Below are 27150 nucleotides of genomic sequence, written 5' to 3' on the forward strand. Positions count from 1 at the left end.
TACTCATACTACACCATAGAGAAATGTTCATTCCTTAGTCTTTAATTTCTTTAGTTCCTTTAGTCTCTAGTCTTGCTTATTCCAAAAGTCCATTTCAGTAGCACGCAGGTTCTTTAAATCCTTTTTTTTTAAAATCGCTAGTTCTTCTTCTTAATCAGCTCCTTATACTTCAGTTTCAAACGTCAAATCCATCCAAGGTAGCTTCATGGGTTCTTTTTACATCGTCGCCAGTGTTAAAATAAAGAAAGATCCATAGTCTGTAGGTATAGTCAGGATCATAACTTTATTTCTTCTTCAGATCCAAGAGATAAGTAGAGATAGTCTAGAGACAGATTAGAGACCCCACCAGGAGCAGTTCCATTGCTCAGCCCTTCATGCCAACTGACATCTCCTTACTGTACAAACCACCCAACATTCCAATGACATCATCAAGGGCCAAGCAGTGCAGCAGGGGAAAGCATAGGGAGGATGAACAAGACATGTTACATTACAACACAGTGCCCCCAACTCATGGGAAAATAAAGACTGGTAGGGGCTGGTTGCGGGACCCGCGCTGCGGAAGCCAGGGTGTCTGCTCTAAAAATAATGGAATAGTCGCTGATGAACCATTGTGAGGGTACCTATTTTGCTTTGCCATATGCAGTGCATAAGCCCTTCTGCACTGTCACAATGCCTGGAGTAATGTTTCATCAACTGTGAAATAAATATGGTTTAGTACACAGTTTTCAGTGACAGATGACACCTGATCACCATGACACCAGAGGCATTACTCCTGAGGCGGAAGCCGGGAGCACGCGAAAAAGCGCTAATCTTCAATCTGATTTTTAAAATTACTTGTGTGTTATTTTAATTGTACCACTCCCCCTGGGCACCCTCCCTCCCTCCTCACCGATGTCAGTAGTCCCGCGCAGCAGATCTGAACGCTGCCGCGGGGTGGAGAATCTACTGCCGCCATTGCGCCAAAAGCCCGCAGGCCACGCCCACAACCGTGAGGCCACGCCCCCTTGCACTGCTACAAAAGGCGCGCTGACGCCAGAAACCACTTAGAGGCATTACTCCTGAGGCGGAAGCCGGGAGCACGCGAAGAAGCGCTAATCTTCAATCTGATTTTTAAAATTACTTGTGTGTTATTTTAATTATACCACTCCACCTGGGCACCCTCCCTCCCTCCTCACCGATCTCAGTAGTCCCGCGCAGCCGATCTGAACGCTGCCGCGGGGTGGAGAATCTACTGCCGCCATTGCGCCGAAAGCCCGCAGGCCACGCCCACAACCGTGAGGCCACGCCCCCTTGCACTGCTACAAAAGGCGCGCTGACGCCAGAAACCACTTAGAGGCATTACTCCGGAGGCGGAAGCCGGGAGCACGCGAAAAAGCGCTAATCTTCAATCTGATTTTTAAAATTACTTGTGTGTTATTTTAATTGTACCACTCCCCCTGGGCACCCTCCCTCCCTCCTCATCGATCTCAGTAGTACCACGCAGCCGATCTGAACGCTGCCGCGGGGTGGAGAATCTACTGCCGCCATTGCGCCGAAAGCCCACAGGCCACGCCCACAGGCCACGCCCCCATTTCACATAAAAATGTGCCTTCCAAGGACGCTCAGAGTTACAAAAAAGGTGGTCGATTACAAAGCATATTCAAATATAAATTTCATTACTAGATTACAAAGGTACACACACAAATCAAGTATCATTTCGACTGAATTTAATTCAGCTGTGGGCAATGATTTCCTGTAGTTTCACAAGTATTATATTTCATTTCCATACAATACACTGCAATCTTTTACAGTTTTTAATCAAAAAACAGTGCTCGGTGATTGTCAGAGGAAAAGGGGGGGGTTTCCAGTAGGGTAGGGTGTGGTTGGAAAAGAATGAGGGACAAAGAAAAGGAATTGTGTCCTGTAAACAATTCTATCTCAATCAGAGAACATTTCTAGTCCATAATAGATCAAAATGGTTCCCTAAGTACACTATACACGGGGGCCGTGTATGGCAAATTTCGATACGGCGTGTATGTGTAGGTGGTGTTGTCGACGTTTCGACCCCTAAGGTAAGGGCGGGTGATTCCTTAGTTTAGGGTCTTCATCAGGACAATAAAAACAGTGACATTGAGCACATATACAGGCGTTTAGGTGATGTCCCTTCTCAGTTAAGACTCGCACCCGTTGGAGTATTTGGGTTCTTCAATCATTAGAAGCCATAAGTCAATGAGTGGAGTCCCAGATGACGGGGTATTGGAATTTGGAAAACCATCCGATTACGTCAATGCGTGGGTGTGGCAAACGTCCTACATCCACTGGAAGATTTAATCAAAGGTGTAGGTGTCTTACACCATCTGTGTTACTGCTGACTTGAGTGTCCAGAGTAACCAAGGACGCTCAGCGGACACGCTCAGCGGGCGCGCCACCAGCGCGCCAAAGGCAAGCCCGTCTGCGCCTGTCCATGGCCGACTGGGGCCAAGGGCCTCCCCCCCCTGGTTCCCCCACTAGGATTCAATACAGCATCAATCTACTCCTCAAACTTAAACCCCCAAGGAAGCCCGCTGTCATTTTCGCCACCACCCTCTGGCCCTCCCCATCTCCTGCCCTCATTGCTACACTAGTCTCAAACTGTACCGGCATTTCCCGGAACAGCAAAACTTCACCATACTTCTCCTAAACTGCAGATCCCTGCCTAAACATAGCGCAGAAATCTTTTTGCTAATTGACGAGCAAAACCCCGATGCTGTCCTACTAACCGAGACATGGTTAACACCTGACTGCGATCCAGATGTAGTCCAAGCACTTCCCCCTGGTTATCAGATCGCTCGCAGAGACCGCACCCAGCGACAAGGAGGAGGCATTGCAGTCATATAGAAATCCGTATATCAGTGTCACTGCACGCCGGATCCGATCCCAGGCTGTGAAAGCATGTCTTTCTGCCTTAAATTCACCCCTAACGACAGCCTAACAGGGATACTCCTGTATCGTCCCCCAGGACCTCTGAACAACTTTCACATGTCACTACCCTCGCAAGCGGTGGTTCCTGCCATGTCCTCTTCCAATTTCACTATACTTGGCGACTTAAATATGCACTTTGACGACCGCTCTGATAACACTGCCAATGGGATCACTGAAAGAATATCGACTACCACAATATCGAGTACCCAAAATATCGAGGTGAAAATATCTACTACAAAAATATCGAGTTTGTATGTACAAACAGGTAAGTACAAAAATATCGACTACAAAATATCGTTTACAAAAATATCGTTATAAAAAATATCGACTTTACTAAAAACAATGTTTAATTACATTAATATAAAAAATTAATTACTAAAATATAATTAACAATACTTAAAATAACTTTTAATAATTAAATATTTAATGAAAGTAAAAAAATATATATATTTTTAATCATATTTCTTAAAACATATATATATAGTAACAACATTTAATTAAATAATAGGCAATATTGTATATGTACCCCAAAAACCCAAAACTGACCCTGAACCCTAAAAATACCCCTTTACCCAAAAACTGAAAACTGACCCTGAACCCTAAAAATACCCCTTTACCCAAAAACTAAAAACTGACCCTGAACCCTAAAAATACCCCTTTACCCAAAAACTGAAAACTGACCCTGAACCCTAAAAATACCCCTTTACCCAAAAACTGAAAACTGACCCTGAACCCTAAAAATACCCCTTTACCCAAAAACTGAAAACTGACCCTGAACCCTAAAAATACCCCTTTACCCAAAAACTGAAATCTGACCCTGAACCCTAAAAATACCCCTTTACCCAAAAACTAAAAACTGACCCTGAACCCTAAAAATACCCCTTTACCCAAAAACTGAAAACTGACCCTGAACCCTAAAAATACCCCTTTACCCAAAAACTGAAAACTGACCCTGAACCCTAAAAATACCCCTTTACCCAAAAACTAAAAACTGACCCTGAACCCTAAAAATACCCCTTTCATTTAACATAATTAGCAATTAATCAATTAAATAAAATTAATTACCAATTACATTTTAATTAATTAACAAACATTTTTTAATTAACAATTAATTAAATATTACTACCAATTATTAAATTAACATATTTAATTAATTATAATTAAATTACTTCCCACCCTATTCCCCTATAAACCCACAACCCGCTAGAGAAAATACATTATTTTAATTGACATAATTAGCAATTAATCAATTAAATAAAATGAATTACCAATTAAATTTTAAATAATTAACATATATTATTTAATTACCAATTCATTAATTATTACTACCAATTAATAAATTTACATATTTAATTAATTATAATTAAATTACTTCCCACCCTATTCCCCTATAAACCCACAACCCGCTAGAGAAAATAAATTATTTTAATTAACATAATTAGCAATTAATCAATTAAATAAAATTAATTACCAATTAAATTTTAAATAATTAACATATATTATTTAATTACCAATTAATTAATTATTACTACCAATTAGTAAATTTACATATTTAATTAATTATAATTAAATTACTTCCCACCCTATTCCCCTATAAACCCACAACCCGCTACAGAATTAAATTACACAATAATTAAAAAAATAATTAATTAAAAAAAATAATAAAATAAATTGACACTTTTCACACATATTATAACATAAACACACTATAAATAATTAAATATTATTTAAAAAACTATATTTTTTACTATCTAGATTATATACTTGGATATTTTCACTGTCTATATTATTTAAAGTCGATATTACTTCCTTACCTTAAAAACGATATTTTGGCTGTCGATATTCTGTCTAGTCGATATTTTCTCCAAACGATATTTAAAACTCGATATTCTGTCCAGACGATATTTTGGAGTCGATATTATGTCTGTGCACCCTGCCAATGAGTTAGTCTCCAGCCTAGCCGCCATCCAACTGGAGCAACTAATTAAAACCCCTACTCACAACAAAGGTCATCTGCTCGACCCTGTCTTTCGTAACGGCCCCAACCTTTCGGTTGGCTCCATCACACACCTTCCGTGGACAGACCACTTTCTCATCCCCCTCACTTGGTCCACCCACAAAGTCACTCCTAACACCCCTTCCTGACGTACAAGAAGGAACTGGTCAATACTCCCTCTAGAGCAGTGGGACAACCAACTAACGGCCACGAAACCCTCGTTCACCCAGGACCCCCTACTTGATAGTGGGATCTTTAATAAATGGATCGAGGATTCTCTCTACACCGTTCTCCCCATTAGGAAAACAGTATTAAAAAGAGCTCAAGAAACGGCCCCTTGGTATTCAGAAGAACTTAGGGAACTAAAACGTCAGTGTAGAAGGTCGGAAAGGAAATGGCGCCTTGAATACACTACCACTGACAAATCCAGATACAAGGAGGCCATAAAAGCATACAAACTTGGGATCACTATAGCCCAATCCACCTATTACAGAGGAAAAATCCTCTCCGCCAGATCTAAACCCAGAGAAATTTATCAAATCGTCAAAACCCTTTCCAAAATTTCCCCCACTGCAGTTTCAGCCAATAAACCTATCGGCCGTTGCAATAATCTAGCCGTTTTTTTCCACCAAAAAATCAACAATATATACTCTTCTTTCACCACCTCCGCCCCCGAGTCAAACATCAATGAGCCTCAGCTCTCAACAGATATAACACTTCCGTGTCGAGTAACTATGAGCAACTTTCCACCATTGGATCTGGAATCACTTCAAACTCTCGCACAACAGATTAAATCTGGCTCTCCCTCTGACCCAGCACCCCCCCCTTACAATGACCATGGCCAGCCAAATCATTTTCCCCACCCTCCTAGAGCTGCTGAACTGTTCCCTGGAAAAGGGAGTCGTACCTCCCATATGGAAACATGCGATGGTGAAAGCGCTATTGAAAAAACCCAATCTCAACGTGAACGACTCTAACAACTATCGTCCCATCTCTTTGTTACCTTGGGCAAGTAAAATACTGGAGAAACATGTTAATCTCCACCTAACAAAACACCTCGAAGAAAACTTCCTATTGGATGTCACCCAAACAGGATTTCGCCCAAAACATGGCACGGAAACAGCTCTTCTAGCCGTGGTGGAAGAATCTAGAAAGATCTTAGATCGAGGGGGATCAGTGGCAGTGGTCCTCCTCGACCTCAGCGCCGCGTTTGACACGGTGTGCCACAAAACTCTGTTGCAACGACTGCTCGATCTTGGAGTCTCTGGAGACGCTCTTGCCTGGCTAAAATCTTTCTTGAGCGGAAGGACCTTCCAGGTCTTCGATGGCGATGTCTGCTCCACCAGCAAACCTCTGAGCTGCGGGGTGCCCCAGGGCTCTTCCCTAAGCCCCACGCTGTTCAATGTGTACATGAGACCGCTGGCTGGGATCGTTCGTCAATATGGTATCAAGATCATATCATATGCGGACGATACCCAGCTCGTGGTCTCCCTGGCACAGAAGAACAGCGGGCTCCCGCAAGTCAACATGGCCTCCTGCATGGAAGAGATAAAAAGCTGGATGACGGCATCTTCTACAAAGCTGAATGGGGATAAAACCGAGATCTTGCTTCTCGGTCCCCCTTCCCCCACCACCATCCCCCAGCTATGGCCCTCCAGCTTGGGCTTGCCCCCATCCCCGAAGGAGGACATCAAGAGCTTAGGAGTCTGGCTCGATAAATCCCTGACTTTTAACACCCAGGCAACAAAAACATCAGCAATCTGCTTCGGGTTAATCCAGATGCTAAAAAAAATCCTTCTTATCCTCCCTTTTGAAGCCAAACAAATCGTCATTCAGGGCCTTATTCAATCTCGGCTTGATTTTAACAATGCCCTCTACTTGGGAGCACCAGAATACGTTTTAGAAAAGCTTCAGCGGACCCAGAATTGTGCAGCCCGGACCCTACTCCAGATACCCCGTAGAGAATCAGTTAAGGCAGGGATTCAATCTCTCCACTGGCTCCCTGTCAGGGAAAGAATAAAATGTGAAGCCCTCTGAATCTCCCACCAAGCCTTCTATAGAGCTGGCCCCCAGATCAACCACTCCCTTCTCACCCCCTACTGCCCCGGTAAACAACTTCATTCTTCAAATGCCTGCCTTTCAGCATGGGCAGATTTTGCGAATTGGCAATCCGCGAACTTGCGTATTTACGGATTCGCAATCCGCAAAATCCGCGAACTCTCGCGAATTTGCGAAAACATTTTTTTGTGTTCACAAGGATTGCTGCCAGTTCGCGAGGGTTCTGTACCAGTTCGCAATTGCGAACTTACTTGTCGGCTCGCAACGGCCGCGACTATGTTGTTTCTACATCTGGTTCATCATTACAGGTTCACAGCACCCTCTGTTTCACCACTGCCACCCTCTGGTACACCCATGCCACCCTCAGGTACATCACTGCCACCCTCTGGTTGGTTTATCACTGTAGATTATGGGGGTGAAAAAAAGCAAGCACACCTGCCCTGCTTCAACTGACATGAATTAATTTGGGGTTGATTAATGTGTCACTGAATTTAAACTTCCAGTCTGGCTGGCACCTGCTTCCTTATCTGTAATTTGCTTTCTGTTGCAGTGCACTTTTTTTTCACAGGACCTTTGTGGCCTATAGTTGCAAGTAGGCAACTAAACTCTGAAGGGGCCCCTCAGGAAGCACTACAGGGAATGGTTACTAATGATAAGATTGAACTTTTGCACCTGCTGAGTGCTTTCAGTTTGGTCTGTAATTGCTTTCTGTTGCAGTGTAATTTTTTTAACAGGACCTTTGTTGTATACTTGTAGCTATTCTCTGAGCCTGCTGTGAGGGTCAGAGCAGGGTCATAAAATAGTTGCAAGTAGGCAAATGACCTCTGAAGGGGCCCCTCAGGAAGCACTACAGGGAATGGTTACTAATGATAAGATTGAACTTTTGCACCTGCTGAGTGCTTTCATTTTTGCAAAAATCCAAATATCCAGCAGCATCCACAAAAAGTAATCCTTCCAGGTCAAGATCCAAATCAAAGTGACCAGCACATGAAGAAAGCACTGGGAGGAGCCTGGTGGACAGGAACAGGAAGTTGGAGACTGTGGGGCACTTCCTTCCTCCCACCCCCACCCCCCAAAATGGACTCCTTGCAAAGAAAAAGTGCAGGCAAATGTCAACCTGAGGAGTTATTCTGATAAAAATCATAATTTTCAAGGTTTATGCTGCCTGCTGGTGGATTTCTTGTGGGAAATTGCAAATTTTGCAATCTCGCAATTGCGAGATTGTGCTGCCCGCCGCATCTACGTGTTCGCAAGTGTTTACACGGCAATACGCCAGGCGGGCATCTGGGCTGTTTGGGGAGGCCTCAACAGCCCGGATGCCCGCCTGGCGTATTGACGGTCAGAGCAATGCGCCATTTTCCTGAGCTGTAGCCAGGTGAGGAGCGGCGCTTATCCTCCATACTCTAGAGATGCGAGGACCGTATCAGGTGAAATCTTTTTTGTTTCCTTATGCACTCACCCGTTTGTAAAGCAGTAGCAAGGTAGATTATTGGTCCTGAAGAAGCAGTAGACACCGTTAGGATCAAATAACTGCAAAAACATGTCGACCTGAATACACATGCAGTAGATATTTGTTTAAACTACTGTTACTTTGCACTTGATATATTTTAACATTGGAAGTGGTTTGTTGTCAAAATAAAAGAGTTTTTTTCAAATCCACTCTCCAATTTTAACAGTAAGCACTTCCACTCACCGTTTTTTGTTTTAGCACTGCTGTTCAGTTATCACTATTAAGAACACTTGTACTTGCAGGGTGGACACACCACTGTGTGCAATGGCCCAAATGATGACCAGGGCGGTTCAGAACGTGTAACTGATGGGAACAATATCACACAGTGATCAGTCCCTATGCAACTTACGAGTCCTATATGGTTAAAAATTGTTGCAGAATACACACATTTGAACACAGAGATAGTCGTTCCCCAGACCCACAGTTATTTCTTGGTAGTACAGAAAGATTTAGGGTTCAGGAATAGGTGGAGATTAGGGTTGTAAGTGGTTTTAAGAGTTCAGGGTTGGGTGGACTTTACAATTAGAAGGGAGTTTTAGCGTTAATGGATGGCGATGTTCAGGGGTGGTGAGGGGTTATTAGGGGCTAGGGATTGTTGATGTTTAGGAGAGGTGAGTGGTTTTAAGTTTGCAGGGATGCTTGGGGTTTAGGGGTTGAAAGTGGTTTTTAAGGTTCAGGAATGAATGGGGCTAGGTGTATTCAGAAGACTTAGGGTTCAGGGACTGGTAGAGTTTAGAGGTAAAAGGGGCTTTTAGTGTTTAGTAATGGGTGGAGTTTAAGGCACAGGATGGGTGTGGATTTGGCATGACGAGGGTTTTTTAAGTAATTGATGGTGTTTAGGAGTGGTGAGGGCTCTGTGAATTAAAAGCATCCAATGTAATTATGTGACAATGTAAAAGATATAAATCTCAAAAAGAGTCCCTTGAAGTAAAATACTGAAACAAGTACCTCTGGCAAAAATGTTTCACAAAGTATGGCCTGCAACGTTGTATTTACACCTCAAAACATGTTCATACAATAGGCAATATCGAAAAAAAGACATTCTATGAATTGGATTCTATAAAAAGGTAAATTCCATCTATTCTGCAAATGTTCATTAAATGGGTTAGGTGAAATGGTTTCTTAGTAATGGAAGTCCATGAAATCAGCAATGACTACAATAATTTTGCCAACCAGCTGGACACATTCACCCTTGTCACCCTCCAAACCAACAAGACGAATCACCAAGTAGTCTCCATAACATGCTGGACCATGATCTCCATGACTGAAACAGCCTTCAGCATGAGATCCATGCATGCAGGAGCCCCCTCAGTCCCCTGGCCACATTTCATTTTTCATCTTCTTTGAAAAATAACAAACCTCTAAAGCTTTTGGAAGATATATCGTTTTGTCAGGAGTGGGCCTTAATAGCATGGATAGGCACAAGAGATTGGCTCATTCTTATTATTAAAACCGCCAAAAAGATTTCAGATGCTTTTTTTATTTCAATACAGTGTAGTGAAACCACAATTAAGACCCAGATAAAGATCTGTATATTAAAAAAAACTTAAAGGAAGCCAACAGTCAGGTAACAGAGTAGAAAGAGTTCATAATGCAATCTAAAATAAACAACTACAGACTAATCTAAAACGATTGTCCAGTAAGCAAGCATACCCAGATATCACATATGAATACATCCAGCAAAAAGAATCTCAAGCTAAGAGAAGTAACATAACATGAATAGGAAAAGGGGATACCTAAAGCACAAGGATTGATAGTAGTGACTACAGACCCAGCGAAAGAGGGAGAGATCTTTATCAAAACCATTCACAGATGTATATCCCACCCCCCAACTCCTGGCCGAGGTAATGGATGGCCCCCAATGTTCCCACCAATATAATCCTTCCAGTACCATCAGAATCCCCAGCCTTTTTTAGCGAGAGGCTGAGGAAGAGGGAAACAAAGAAGAGTACAGAAAGTACAATGGGAAGATCTTAACTAGAGGGTGACCAGGAGCAGGATGTGGGAATTCCTACTGTGAACAAGCAAGGCCTGAGTCTATTCATGGATCCTACAGATATCACTCTGGTGGAATACAAAGAGAGGGTCCTGAGCAAGGGATTGGGGTTCATCCCAACCAACGTGGTTGACATTTTCTAACTAAGATGTAAACTAGCTAAATTTTTCAGAAAAGTCTGTTTGAGGATTATTGTTTGTAATGAAAGCGTAGGGACCACACAGCTGGAAGACACAGGTCTCTGCCCTAAATCCACCCTTATAACAATCCTCTCACAACTTCCACCAGAGATGGTAGCCTTTGAGCAGGCGATGATACGTGATGTTGAGGAGATGAGCGAAATTGCGGACGAAGCATTCAAGAATCTCTCGAAATTGGAAACACAAGAGATACAGGAACTGCGTCAAAATAATATTATTGCGATAAACCTGTGGATAAGGGAGGAGCCATCGTAATTCAGGCCAAAGGAGCCTATGAACAAGAATGTTTGCACCTGCTATCTTACAGGTGCAACTATAAAATACTTACAAGAGATCCTATTTCAGAACTACAGAAAGAAATACGAACTCTGGCAGAGGAAGCTGTAAATAACAGGTGGATCTCATGTAATGAGGAGGGATTTCTCTGCAAGGAAAACATGTTAGAATGGTACTTATATACCCTGCCAATGGTACACTAACCCACCAGACCCCCCACAAGGCGCCCAATCGTATCTGGCAACGGGTCAGTATTGCATCTTCTATCACAATTCTGTGATCACTTTCTGACACTGCTGGGCCAAAGGATACCTTCATGTCCAAAAGACATTAGGGATATATTGAACCTCATCACGATGTAAACTTTTGATTCTCAGATAGAGCTTCTTAATGGGGCTTAAAATAAAATCTTTATACACTAATATTCCTCAACTAGAGACTGAGAGTGATTGAGGGTATTTTATACCTTCAAGATTGGAATTACCAGATCCTGAAACCTTTTATCCTCAAATTGGCACAGTTAGCTCTTACCAGAAATTACTTTGAATTCAATAACACCATATGTAAATAGTCTCATGGGACTTTCATGGTGAGTACATTCCCAGTGAGTTTGGTGGATCTATAAGCCTCGGAGTTCAAGAAGTAGTTCATCTACTGTCCCAATAATTCTTGGACAGGTCAGATTATGGTGTTGTTTTAACAACAATGCTTTTCTATTTTGGCAGGGTGATCTACAATCAATACTGGATTTCTTTGATTGGCTGAATAGTAGGAAAGCTCTGTTGCATTTCACCTGCACATGCACTATCACCAACACATCACTTCCTTTCCTGGATCTAAACAATCAAGTTCAGTGATGGAAACCTGGTCACTCAAGTATACCAGAAACCAACTGATTGAAATAATCAGCTGTCCTTCAGAAACATCAACCCTTGTTCCCAAACAGAGAATCTGCCATGTGGACAGTTCCTGCATCTGCGCAGAAACTGCTCTGGTGTTAGGGATTTCCAGCAGGAGGCGGAGAGACTCAGCAAAAAAATGGATGAAGGAAACTACCCACAACAGGTAGTAGCCCGGGCACATAAAATGGCAAGGAACTGTAATAGGGATGCACTTCTGGAAATGAGGGACAAACCCCATTTAGACAAAAAAATCTGCATCACTATATTCAGCACAGCATCCAACTGTGCAAAGAGAATAATAATGAAGAATTGGCGCATCCTGAACTCAAACAGCCTTGGAATAACATTACCCATGTTTTCGTTCAAGAAAAGTGTTAGCATCAAAGATATGCTGGTCCATAGAAGACCACGGAATCAGGGCCCCAGGGTAGATCCGAGGGTGTGGGATCTCCCGTCCATAGCTGGACACAATGCCTGTGGCTCATGCAGCTTGTGTCCCTTGACTATGAGCACCAAGAGTGTGGATGTGGATCTGAAATACCCATGGATTCTGATGACACCGCAACTGCAACTCTGAAAATGTCATACACTTGATCCGTTGTTCGTGTAACCTACTCTATGAAGGAAAGACTACATGGAAAAGTAAAATCAGAATTATAGAACACAAAAGTAATATCAGATGTAGGAAAACTGTGACTAAGCTAACTGCACACTACTTAGAAAAAATGTACACTGTGGATAACATCAGGTGGGCGGTGCTAAACAAACCGAACATCACCAGAAATGTTAAAGATGTGAAAATCCATCACCTGATACGGGAACAGAAATGGATGTACATAATCCAGTGTCATAAAAGGGGATTAAATGATGAAGTTCCCTGGCCTCATTTGAATCCTGCCCTATACAAGGAAAGGAGAAGGGCCACATGGGTGCTGGTTTATCATAGGGATATGGAAAATAGAATAGTATACCTTACTATATACACAGTACATACCACCACTATTTAATGGACATGGGTCATAGAAAATAAATCTCATGAATAGGCATAAAGTTTATTGATTATATCTGGAAATGGGTTCCTCTAGAATGAGCTTTCTTTCTGTGTGTTAAACACTTTTTATTTCCATCATCAAGGAGTTATGAGATCTAGACGAAATAAAGTTTTTTTTAATACATTTTGTGAGAAATCAGACCTGTTTGTATAGTCCTGACACTTTTTGATCCCATTTTGACTGCCAAGTGCTGATTTTCTGACTTTGGTAGTGCCCTCGGCTCTGCTACACAACATTATGTTTGGCAGAGAAAAATACTATTTCTGCTAAGAGGACCTAAGAAGTATTCTGACCATACAAACCATTAATACCCATGGTTTGTCAGAGAGGATAACCAGGACCAAAAACCCTTGCCTACTCTGGTAATCTGTGAGATTCCATGTAAGTAAATATCTATCTGTAGGTTTTCATTCAGAGTAATAACAATCTACCTTTAAATGCCTACTTACTTTAACATATGATTTTCAATGAATATCAGATCTACTACCTTTATCATAACTTTTGATTATAAATAATCAGGAATACAGCCTTTATCATAGGCTTACAATAGACTCAACAATGAGTTGGCTCAGCATACCCAACGTAAACCCATTGATCTAAGCATAAGCCAATCATCTGGCATACAGTCATAAAAGTACAAATATATTCAAAATTAAATTAGGTAAAGCAAAATACTATCTCACGTAAGAGAGCTTAACAAGAATTACTGTAGTGCATAACTTCTATCCCCACACTTCGGTGGAGTGCCAACCCTAAAACCCATGCCTATTATGGTAATCTGTGAAAATACATGAAACAAAATATCTACCGACAGGAATAGCGATTAATAACCCATCCTTAAAATCTTCCTGTATTTAACACATGTTTTCATGCAGGTCTGGCCTACTGGCCTTGTCATAATGTTTCATAAAAACCAGATCAAACCTATGAAATCTGGCATGAATTTTACAAATAAATCCTTTACCCTTTAACATTGACTTTATACTTAACCCAACACCAGCCTACCAAAGCGCATATTAACTGGCAACTATTATGCATACTGTGGTATAATTCAAAATAGGTAGAAAAGTACAGCGTGCCTAATAATATACAAAGCTTCATAACAGGGACTAGCAAGAAGCATTTATGTAAAAGACCCTCAGATTTGCATGATTGGAATGCATACGGCAAAACTCCTGCCTACTGTGGTAATTTGTGAAATCACATATAACAAAATACCTGTCAATCGCCTGTAACACAATATGATAACAACCAACTTTTAAAGGTTTACTGGCTTTAACATTGCTTTTCTCATATCAATTATATATACACCTGCCTTTGTAATAATGTTTAATAATAAGCAGACAGACAGATGGGCTTTGATATTACATTTCTCGAGCACCAAACAGGCCTATAGCTTGTTACTATAACCAACTCAGGCCTACAATTTTGAATGGAAGTTTTTCTAAAGGTAGCCACAGACACACAGTCATAAAATCAGATAGGAACACAAATTACAATTAGCTAAGCAAAAACATCCTAAACTACTTGTACCCAGGCCCATGACACACTAACAATGTTGCTGCCTGCTCTATTGAGCATAAATGTTACTACAAGCCAAGCAGTGCAATACACGCAGTCTGTTTGGTCAAAGCACACAAAGTCAGCCCAATCAAATCTTGTGCTCAAGGGTGAGAGAGCCCCTCTCTCAGTAGGAAACTGAAAGCTCATTTTTGTTAATCACACGAGCCCAGTGACAGTTGCACTGCCTAGCCAGACCTACAACTCCATGTAGATTACTACTACTATTTTAGAGCCCAGTAGTCTAAAAACACAAAACTGCACTCTGAAGTCTAAACATAATGAGTGCCACACCATATGTGCTGCTGCCAGAGAAAAACAAACGTGCTGATTATTTAGTGTGCCCTGAAAGTTCAAGCATAGACATCTGGTTGAATATACAAAATGATCACAGATGTGTGCAGGGCAAGCATCCTTTTGTGGAAGCACACACCTTCTGCTCAATCAAAGTATGTACTCTTGGCTAATAATATGTGGACAAAGTCAGAGCTCCTCTCCTATAGTGCTTCAAAAAGGTATTTAGGGGCACAAATATCAAACAATCACACAACAAAGCAAGTTGCCTTGCTGTGCTGCAATCGCTAATTTTTTTTGTTTGAATATCTTTTATTGCATTTCGTTCTTTGTACACAGTGCATATCATAGAAGTAGATGAAAAATTAATGTAACATCCTGCAGCTGTACGTGAATATACGTGTAAACAACAATTTGCCACAGTAGGTTGCACATGTTCCATTTTGCACAAATTGAATATCAAGATAAACTTCAGAGAATATATAGCATCATGATCATATAACTATTCGCCATAGTTGCTAGCGACTCAACACAAGAAATATAATCTTATCTATGTGTCTCCACTGGCCAGTGTCATTTAACAGTCACAGGATGGATCATCCAGCACGTTGTTATTGACAGACGCAAGTGAGTACAGGTGTGAACGATCCGATATTCATAACATTATAACAACAGTTAAAACTAAAACAATAATGAGACACAAAATAATAAAAGCAAGAAGAAAATAATAAGACAAATAAAGAAATTATTGTTGTGCTACTGCAAGTGTGAGACATTAGTCGTGGGGTATGCCATGAACGAGAGCAAGGAAACATGCTGCTACTGTAATCAGGGTCTGTCGGGGAGGGCAGTGTCAGCGTCGTGTATAGTGCCAGCGTCAGGCACGCAGTAGAGTGGGATCTAGGCTGCCAGCGCCTGGACCAGCTTAGTGTCAATGCAGTGTACCAAAGAAGCCTGTATGCATGGGTGAGGCACAAACAGATCACACGAGCATGTAGTCCCCGGTGCTATCCCCCTCCCCCCCGATTAGGGCAGGTAAGGCATGTCTAGTTTACTCCTCTTCAAAGGCATTCTTGATGAAAAGTCTTCAGGGTGTCATTCCAGGACTGTGCTATGGGGTATTTCCTTAGTCCCGCTGTTTCCTCTCTGTGAAGGGTTAGTGATTAACCTCTTCGCTGTAATAAGCCCAAGGTCACAGAATCTAGAGGGGACCTTAGTTTCCTTCGTCCGTTTATACAGACCCAAGATGCATGTTTCCCATGTGTGCTGCATTTCCCTGCCAACACCTTCTGTAATGATAGCAGTCACGGTGTGCCAATATAACTGTAGTGCGAGGCATGACCACAGCATATGTAAGAGGTCTGCACCAACAAGTGTACATCTCGGGGATGTCGCGGTGTTGAAGATAGCAGAACGTAGTAGGGTACCAGGTGAGGCGTCCACCATTGATAGTGATCTCACATTCCTGCGTGTCTGCGCTAAAGGAATACACCCCAGACTTGGCCCAATTAACTTTAAGCCCCGACATTACTTCAAAAGTATGAAATATATCGGATAGGGCCAATGGCAAATGGGTCAGATCCCTAATATACAAAAGCAGGTCATCGGCATATGAAGATACCGCGTGGAGGCCATCCGCTAGGGGATACCCCAGTCTATACCATGCGCTCGCAACTGCTCCGCCAGGGGCTCCATTACCAATTAAAAGAGTAGTGGAGAAAGGGGACACCCCTGTCTGGTGCCCCTTTTGACACAAATGGTATCTGACAACAGCTTACCGATGCAAACTCGTACCGAGGGTTTCTGATACAATAGGCCCACCATTTGAATGTAGTCATCTCCAAGATCATATTTCCGCAACACTGCTACAAGGTAGGGCCACTCCACGGAATCGAATGCTTTTTCAAGATCAAGCACTAGACACCCCGATCTGGACCATTGCTTTGTGGCAAAGCTTTGCACTCTGAACAAGCGTCAGATGTTAAGTGAAGTGCTGCGAGTTGGCACAAAGCCGTTTTGGTCGCTGTGTATGAGGGTAGGCACCAAGGGGGCCAGACGTTGAGCCAGCGCGGAAGCTAGGATTTTGTAGTCAGTGTTTAGGAGGGCTAGTGGGCGATAAGAACCTAAGAGCGCACAGTCTCTGCCAGGCTTCGGGAGGGAGATTAGGATGGCATCATTTTGCGTGGGCGGGAGGGAAGAGTCAGAGAAGGCTGCCGCATACACCCTTAAAAGTTCTGTAATTAAAAATATCAGAGTATGCTTTATAGAATTCGGCTGGCAGCACATCTGGGCCTGGGGATTTGCCATTGGAGAGGGAAAAAAGGACAGTACGTTGTTCGTCAGGCGTGAGTGGGGCTCCCAACTCATCACGCTGCATATCCTCTAATTGGGGTAGTGTTATGTCGGAGAGGTATTCAGCTATGCTGGCAGCAGAGACCTGTAATCTAGAGCAGTATAATTCCACATAGTGGTCCACAAAGGCTGCATGTATGGCACCTTGTGTATATACCATGGCGTCCGGGGTGGTGCATATTGCGGTCACCGGCGCCTTCACTGTATCTTGTTTAATCAGCCAGGCCAGTAACTTGCCTGGTTTGTCACCAAGATGGTGGGTGCGTGCCGAATGGGCAGTGTAGTTTAAATAGCGCAATCAGTCAAGTAGCCGCGTATGTTCCTCTTGAGCCTCCAACAATGCCCTATCATCCCCTTCCACCGCTTCCTGCTCCTTCCGGAGTAAATCAGTTTCAATGCGCGTCAGCCCTTTGTCTCAGTGTTTCTACATACCTGCTTGTGTGCCTAGGCAGTGGCCTCTGGTTACAAACTTAAACGCGTCCCACTCAAGTTGAGGGGTGGATGCAGTGTGGTTGTTGGCCTCAAAATATTGTCTAAGATGTGTAGACATGGAGTTGCGAAAGGGTGCATCAAGCAGCAAGTCTGGCTGGAGCCTCCAGGTTTGTATCGGCGAGTGTGGGCATTCCCATGCCAGTTCTAAGACATGAGGGTTATGGTCAGAGTGGGTGCCACCCATATAGTAAATGTCAGTGACATGGGGGAGCAGCTCGCTCGATAACATGTACCTATCCAACCTCACATGTAATGTGTGTGTGCCTGAATAAAAAAGAGTATACCTTGGTTCATGGGTTGCGACTCCGCCAAACATCATGTAAGTCCCACTTTGAGGTCCAGGTCGTTAGAGCTTTCATAGCGTCGTACACGGGAGTGTTAGAGAGGGGCAGAAAGGAGCGGTCCAGGGCAACATCTAGAACGCAATTATAATGGCCCCCGAGCACCAAAGGGACACCATGCCATGGCACCAGGACTGCAAACAGCTTTGCAAAAGAAAACCCTGGTCCGTGTTGGGAGCATACAATGAGGCTAGGACAATCAACTGGCCATCTAGCTTACCCTGCACAGCTACATATCTGCCCTCAGAGTCTATCCGGGAATGTGTGACTGCAAATTGGGTCCCAGGCCGTACCCAGAGCAGCGTCCCATGGGTATAAGCCGACTATCCCGTTGCGTACAGCTGCCCTTGCCATCTGCGATGCAATTTTTGGATTTCCGTACCAGCCAGATGTGTCTCTTGTAGAAGAGCTATGTGTATGTGGTGCCTTTTGAGGTAAGAGTATATTTGGTACCTACGTGACGGTGTGTTCATGCCACGCACATTCCACGTACATATCTTAAGTGTAGACATAGTTATCCCAGGTGACCATTCCACTCCCACCCCACCACAGATTCGGAGCCGTGTCTGTACTCGGGGAGACACTGAGTTCCGCCACCCTCCGGAGGGCGACTTGCTGCTCACTGAGGATAAGGTCCGCCTGTGGACCCATCTCCATCACCACGCGTGGTCTCTTCACCGGAGGTGACCTGATTCTGCGTCGACGCCGGGTTCCTCTGAAGCGTGGCAATGGCGCTGACACCGATGCTGATCGGGATTCCACGGCCACACCAGTGTCCAACCAGGCCTCCACTTCCTCCGGACTTGCAAAGAAGTGGGTTTTGTCTTGTGCCACCACCCGCAAACGCACTGGGAAGAGAAGGGAGTACTTCAAATCTTGTTGGCGGAGCCGTTGTTTGACTGCTAGGAAGGAATGTCGCTGGCACTGAACATGAATCGTGTAATCTGGGAAGAACATGATCCGGGTGTTATCAATGCAGACTTCCTGTAGCTTCCTAGTTTCTCACAGAATGGAATCGCGGTCACGATAGTTCAAAATTCTGAGAAGCATTGGCCGAGGATTAAACCCTGTTGGGAGTGGTCGAGTCGCTACGCGGTGTGCGTGTTCTACGACAAAGTGTGGCGACAGTGCACCGGCCGGCAGCAGGTTTCTCAGCCAGTCCTCCATATGCGTCGCAGGTTCCCTCTCCTCCCATCGCTCCGGCACACCTATAATGCGCACGTTGTTCCTACGGGCCCTCCCTTCTGCATCCTCAGTACGATCTTGCAGAAATTCCACTCTGTTGAGGAGGTCTTGCACATGTTTTTCTGTCTGGGCGACCCGGGGCGCCAGGTCTGCGGCTGTGTTCTCCAAGGTGGTTGTGCGGTCCGCCAGTTTCTTATGATCAGCGCACAGATCAACAGCCACACCGTCAATCTTGGACTCTAGGAGGGCGCGGGTTAGCTGGATCGATTCTTCCAGCCGCTCCATGGCGGCTAGCATCGTGTCAAGTTTAGACGTTGTCTGATCCATGTCAGCTGACTTCGCCGATTTGTCCATTTTGCCCTTCGTTTGTGTGCCTCCTGTGCCTGTTCTCGTCCTGTTGCCCCCAGACATGAGTGGCGCGGCAGATAGCCAGCCGATGTCTCACATGACAATGTCCAACGGTCCTCGGGTTACTGGCCAGCACCAAGAGCAATGAGAAAGGGAGGTAGCACTGATTGCCAATGGGGGGAAGGGAGTCAGCACAGACGCAACGCAGTCCCACGCAGCTTGGTAAGGTGTTTAGTTACCAATGATCCACAACAGCAGATGGTGCAGGCAAGAACCTACTGTGGCAAAGCAGCAATCAGCCAAGTGTAGCGGTAGGTGGGCGCTGGAAGGTGAGTACATGCAGAGTTGCACTGTCGCTGGATGGGGCAAGCAGGCCGTGTCCTAGTAACCTGCAGTGAGAATATGGTGAAGTGGGGGGGGGCAGCCAGCACACCTCCCCAATGCGATCAAGGCGCCGCCGCCATGAACGCGGCGGCGTGGGCCGGAGGGCCACGCGTGATGGGCAACAGCGATGAGGGTAGTCCAGCACCAGCGCACCTCTCCGCCGCGGAGCCAGAAACCACCGCCGCGCCGCTGGAGTATGCAAGTTCGTCAGGCCATGCGTGTAGTACCAGGCCTCCAGGCCACAGGGGTGCCTCCAGAAGGCGCTCTGAGTCACGGACCGCCCCGCCCGGGACCAGTCCAGTCGCCGTATTCCAGCTCCCGTATGCGAGGCCAGCTCCCTAAGTCCCAGGGGCAGCGCCGTCCAGTGCCCGGCAACACATGCCGCACTGACACGCCTCGCGTAGGCTGCAGGACCCGAGGACCACCTCGGTGCACAGAGGCAGGTCGTTGTATATAATGAAGGCAACGCCGCCGATGTCCCACAGCCGCGTCGTTGTGCAGGCTGCAGATGTAGTGCCTTATGGGCGGAGCCAGCCCCCGGCCTCGCGTGGATGCGCCTGCCGGGTAGGAGACAGTGAAGGCGGCAGCACACCACACGGACCCCCCGGCGCGGCCAGCAGCGTCCCACTGCTCCCAGACCCGGTGCAGTTGCAGGCGACAGCTCTCCGCGGCTCCACTGCTACTTTAGGCTGATTACGGATAAATGTGGCGGATCTATGACCTGAGGGAGGGGAGCTCGAAACGGAGCTCTACCCCAGTGTGTCCGTCGCCATCGCGTGCCTAGCCATGCCCCCTTGTGCTGCAATTTGCTACATGATAGGGAAAGGTCTGGAATGTGCTGTTTTTAATATTATATGGTGCATTCTTGTCTTTTCCCTATGCTGGTGCACAGTGTGCTGCCTAGCACCAATGCAGGCACCCTTGCACTATGATGCCAGGATGCCTGTGTTGTAAGCAGGATTGTTTTTGTGCAGAAAGGAACACCTTCCTGCACAAGAGCAAACCTCTGTATCATTTTCCTCTTTCTAGAGGAAAAAACGAGGAGAAACAAATATATTTATTCTCGTTATGACTCACCTGGGGAGCCAAAGCATTTTGATGATTTTGCAGGTCTACCACTAATGGTAAACCTGGAAATGCCCCCAAATCCATTGGTAGATGTATGGAAATACTTCTGCTCCAACCACTGAATGCCTCCCTGTAGCAGGGTAATGCCACGCAGTGATTTGAGCTATGTTGCATTACTCACGATTTATCAAGCCATGCAGGGTCACGCAAGGTGGCCATGCGTGGCTTGATAAATCTTACTCAGTAGTTGCATCACCCTTAAAACCTATTGCATGGTGCAAAGGTGATGCAACTGTTGATTAATATGTGCCATAATGTCTGGGGACAGCTGCACTAAGTGGGGGATGTCGTAACATTTTCTGACCATTGAGTCCTCCATCTGTCCTCCTGCATCCGTACATAACATCGAGACTCAGTAATGCTAGTACTTCAAAGTCTTGCTTCCTTTCAGCGTTTACTGTCTTGCTGATGCCTGCTACCACCCACTATTCTCCCTTCATGCTTCACCAAACCCTGTAGTTGAGGGCAATTACTGCTGGTGACCATAGATGAGGAACAACGAGGAGCTGTGTAGTGTTAGCAGTGTAGGTAGTATCTCATATTCAGGATTAAATGAGAGCCAAAGTGCTATAGAGCAGTACTCTTATTTTAATGTTTACTTATTAAGGCTTCCTACATGACACAAAGTAGCTGTACATTAAAACAACCAAATACCATGCTCTGCACATTGAAAGAATGAGTTTCATCAGTTCCAGCTGGATACTGTTCTCTAGAACTCACAGTGTAAATGCTCTGCTTTCGATAACACTGGGCTTCATGAGAGAAAGATGCTCAAATTGTTCATAAGATAATGATTGAATATTTACTTAGCCAATGTGTTATATTGACTAATTTCGCTCTTTTTTACGGGACTCACAGTTTTGCAGTTGCATTTTGCAGGGTTGGGGCTTTAGGCGCTGTAGCCAGGTGGGAGCAGGGATAGGAGGTGGCTTCTTCTTGAGAGCCGTTAGTGCTCTAGATGCACGACAGAGCCTATTTAAACTGTTATGTTCCATAAAATAGGCCTAAGTAGCAAAGTGACCTTTTACCTACATTTGTCCTATCTTGCTCTACATAAAGGTTCTAGCACAGACCTTTAACCCAGTTATGTGCTGAGTAAATGTTGATTGGTTTCCTTGAAAGTAGCCTAATTTTTTATGCGAGAGGATTCTTAGTAAAATCCCCTGCTCATGACGTATGTAACAGGGTTAACATACGCTGTACAAACGTCATCACTATTTCATCCTAGGGTGACCAGGCTCCTTTGTATAGTTACAATTATTGATTTAGACTCATCTACATAATTTCAGCTCACAACATATCAATTGTGGTAACCCCCGCAGCTACCTTTTTGGTATAAAAGAACCGCACCTTCACTAGTGAACGGGAGGAGATGCTTCCACGCTGACACAGGCACAGAGGTCCCGGCACGCTGAAGCTTCAAAACGCAGCAGTCAGACATCCCTTTCGAGGTGTCCAACTCGTGACCAAGACAGGGTCCTTCATTCTGTGCCAACAGGTAATTAGTTTGGCTTTTTACTTGGGGATTCTTAGCTTGACACCCACACACATGCTAGTTACACTTAGATACACTCAGGTAGGGTCCGCATCTTAGGACTACGCTTGATTACTGTCATGTTTATATGCCTATATAAACTCACTGTTTTAGTACCATGATAAAATTCTACCTTTTGTTTACTCTGGTGATGCTTGTAATCTCTTGCATTAGCTTCTGTCTATTGATTGTCACAGCAAACATGTTTTATACTAGAATGAAGTGGATTCAATACATGCCTATTGAAAGCGTCCCCAACGTTTATTTTGTGTTTCTCTCTGAGACTAAGGGAGCATGATTGACTGAGCGGTAAATTCTGCACTGTTTCCACGATCCCTGAAGGATCAAGGGTTGTCATGTTTGATAGTTTGCTCCTTGGTAAGTGCCTGGAACCAGTCGTGGCACTAAGCCCTCAGATTATGTTGTCCAACAAATATGCAAATCCTACATATATATAGGAACTACACAACAAAACAAGAATGCAACACGGACACATGAGTACTATTGTGTTTCATGAGGAGAAGATGCTGTGTACAAACCTGATTCAAATTGTTTATTTCCTGATTTTAGGATATTGACTTCATTTTTTATGGGATTCACAGTTTTGCTTTTGCGCTATACGGGGTTGAGGCTTGAAGTTTTCTAGCTGGATGGGAGCAGGGATAGGTTGCGCCTTCTTGAGAGCAGTTAGAATGATAGATGTGCTACAGAGCCTATTTAAACAAGAACCCTACACAGACACGCAAGCAATATTGTGGTGGAAAATGCTGTTGCATGCAAACCTGTTTCACATTGTTTATGAACTGTTTTTAAGATATTGACTTGATTTTCTACTTATTTAATGTGTTATATTATCGAATCTCCCTCTTTATATGCGACTCACCTAAATTCTCTCTTTTTCAAGGGACTCACAGTTTTGCATTTGCACTTTGCGGGTTGAGGTTTGAGGTTTTTTACCAAGTAGGAGCAGGAATAGGTTGAGCCATCTTGAGAGTGGTCAGCACTCTAGATATGCTACAGAGTCTGTTTAAACAAGAACGCTGGTTGGATGCGCAAGTAATATTGTATTTCATGAGGGGAGGACACTAGCATACCAAACTTGTTTGAAATTGTTTATTACCTCTTTTTAGTGTATTGACATGATTATTTACTTAGTTAATGTGTTATATTGACCAGCATTTATTTTCTTTTTTACAGGACTCACAGCTTTGCATTTGCACTTTGCGGGGTTGAGACTTGAGGTGTTCTTGCTGGGTGGAAGCAGGGATCAGCAGCTCCATCTTGAGAGCGGTTAGCCCTCTAGATGCACCAGAGAATCTACTTAACCCCGTGGCCGCGGCGATAATTTCGCCGTGACGCAGGGGTGGGGGTGAGGGCGGGGCCTCCATGCTCGTGAATGAACCACGCTGTCATGTGTCATGGGCAGCCTGTGCTCATGACTGCGTGGTTCCGTCACAGCCCACCCACTCATTAATTCATGAGCAGGCAAGGGGTTAAACAAGACCGCTTTACGGCCTTTCAAATAATATTGTTTTTCATCATGGGATGATGCTTTGGCATACAAATCCTGTTTCAAATTGTTCTTTACCTGTTTTTAGAATATTGACTTTGTTTTTTACTTAGTCAATGTGTCATATTGACTAATGTCTGTATTTTATGGGACTCACAGTTTTGCATTTGAACATTGTTGGGTTGAGGCTTGAGATGTTCTAGCCGGGAGGAAGCAGGGAATGATCGCTGCCATCTTGAGAGCAGTTTGCACTCGAGATGGGACACAGACTAAAGACATTATAAAGGGCATTCTGAAATTAGAGGGGGTGGGTAATATCTAGGCCTGGGCAAAGCACTATGCCGCGCTCACGTAGTTTGCGAAGTTTGCGCAACTTTGCACTACGTGATCTGTGCGTAGCACAGTCTGAACACACGTAGCATAGTCCAGCAGTCATTTTTTGCTTGTTCGCGGTCGTCAACGTCCAGTTGGCGACCGCGAGCAAGCAAAATGACATCCTGGCAAGACTTTTTCCTTGTTCGCAATCAGCAACATCAAGTTGCCGATCGCAAGCATGGAAAATAAACCTCCCGGCGAGATTCTCAACGCGGGGAGGTCAGGGTTCTCATTGCGAGTGGTTGCGTATGCTCACGACCGCTTGTGATGAGAAACTACCAGTCCACATTGAGAAAGCTGCCGCTCGAGTAAAAATCTCCCCGAGACGCAGAAAACTACAGCTCGCACTGTGCAAGATGACATTTTCAATGATTGCACAGTGCCGGATGCTTGTCTGCACTGTGCAATCATTGAAAACAGCATCTTGCACAGTGCGAACAGGGTACTACGCAGTTTGCGTAGTGCTAGGCGCAGTTCGCGAACTGCGAATTGCACTTCGCAAAGCTACGCGTAGCGCTACTACGCCCAGGGTTAGTAATATCAGCTGGCTATGATATGTCAAATCTACTTGGAAAGCAGCTGGGTTACATCATCTCTTAGCAGACCCTACAACCTGCTGGTCCATTTCTAAGAATGACTTGAAAGTTAATTTGCTATCTAATTTAGGGACAAGAAGGGAGGCTCCAAATACCAAGCTGTCAACAGTTAAAACATACCTGACAGCCCCGAGCACAATGCAAATGGATATAAACTCAACATATCTATCGTTTGTCATTAACCTACAACATATGTATATTTTGGTGAGATTCCGCTTAAATTATATTCCTCTGGTGTTGGGTATTCCACGTAATATCTATGTTGCCTCCGATCTCCCATTTTGCACCTGTGATAGGCGATCCATACAGAATGATTTGCACTTTTTGTTTTTCTGTAAATGATATTGTAACAAAAGGAAGAGGTTTATTTTCCCCCTCATGAGTAAAATGAATTTTAAACAGTGTTGTATGGCCCTTTACTATCTGCAGGTATTATCTGACCCTTTTACATTTTTATCTTTGGCGTCTTTCTTTTTATCTTCCCTAAAAAAGAGATGTTCAATTTGCTGAATTTCTATCTTTAAAAGAGGAATCAATTTATTGTATTGTGTTAATAATTATGTATGTATACTTTTTTAATGTAGAAACTCTGTATAACCCTATGTATTTTAACTTTATTGTAATGTTGTGGAATGTTTTTATATGTAGCATACTTTTTATGCCTTCATTGTGTTGGCAAAATAAAGGTATTCTGACTGACAGAGAAACAGAGCCTATTAGAACAATAATGCTGTATGGACGATCGAGTACTACTGTGTTTCCTGAGGGGAAGATGCTGCAGCATACAAGGCTGTTTTCAATTGTTTAAAAACTGGTTTTAAGATTTTTACTTTATTTTTTACTTAGTTAATGTGTTATATTACCTAATTTCTCTCTTTTTTACGGGACTCACAATTTGGCATTTGTACTTTGCTGGTTTGAGGCTACCGATTAAGAGCAGAAATAGATGGTGCCATCTTGAGAGTGAAAAGCACTCTAGATGCACAACAGATTCTGATTAAACTAGAACCCTGCATGTACGTGTGAATAATATTTAGTTTCATGAAAGGAAAATGCCAAAACCTGTTTCAAATTGATTATTTCCTGACTTGATTTTTTAATTACTTCATGTGTTATATTGACTAATTGTGCTTCTTTTTTTACAGGACTCACAGTTTCGCATTTGCACTTTGCGGGGTTTGTTCTAGCCAGATGGCAGCCGTAATTGCTGGCACCATCTTGAGAGTGGTTAGCTCTCTAGATGCACCACAGAGCCTATTTAAATGAGAATTATGTGGTGACACATGAGTAATATTGTGTCTCATGAGAGGAAGATGCTGTAGCATACAAAATGTGTTAGCTTTTTTTAGGATATTGATTTGATTTATTTGTTATACTGACAAATTTCTCTCTTTTTATGAGGCTCACAGTTTTACATTTGCATTTTGTGGGATTCAGGCTTGCGGAGTTCTAGCTGGGTGGGAGCAGCAATATGCAGCACCATCTTGAGAAAAGTTAGTACTCTAGCTAAGCCATGGAGCCTACTTAAATGAGAAAACTGTACAGACGCACAAAGGGAATGTTTCTGGTGCACCAAAGGCTTGCCAAAGGCATGCCCTTCCCCACCAATCCGCACTCAAATGAAACTAGGGACGAGCCACCGTGCACAACATACTCCTCCGCCTAGGACCAACATTGGAATCAGCTAAAGATAACACCTATAAGTCATACGCATACAATTTTACAAGCTAATACTATTTATAAGTACCTGGGGAAGTGTCTTGCTGATTCTTTCATTCTGTGCTCTTGTACGCATAGCACAAATTAATAAATGTTATCTGAATATGATATCAATAGTGAAACATAGCATAGAAAATTTTGAACTGCTGTGTTCAATTCTGACACCTCTGCACCCTCACTGCTTGAGGCTATCCCGGAAGCATACTTTCTACTGTATAAAAGTGTATCAAAAAGTAAAAAAGGTAGATAGTGTGGTAGATAATATTAAGGAATCTCTTACAGTCACCAAATCAGCAATGTCTCAATTTTGGGGATGGACTTACTCCTATTTATATTAGAAGTTGGTCAAAATTTTTTAACCTTACTGTTAGTTTATTGTCCTCGTTGCCACATGACTAATTT

This window comes from Lissotriton helveticus, chromosome 12, assembly GCF_964261635.1.
Source record: "Lissotriton helveticus chromosome 12, aLisHel1.1, whole genome shotgun sequence".
Taxonomy (NCBI): domain Eukaryota; kingdom Metazoa; phylum Chordata; class Amphibia; order Caudata; family Salamandridae; genus Lissotriton; species Lissotriton helveticus.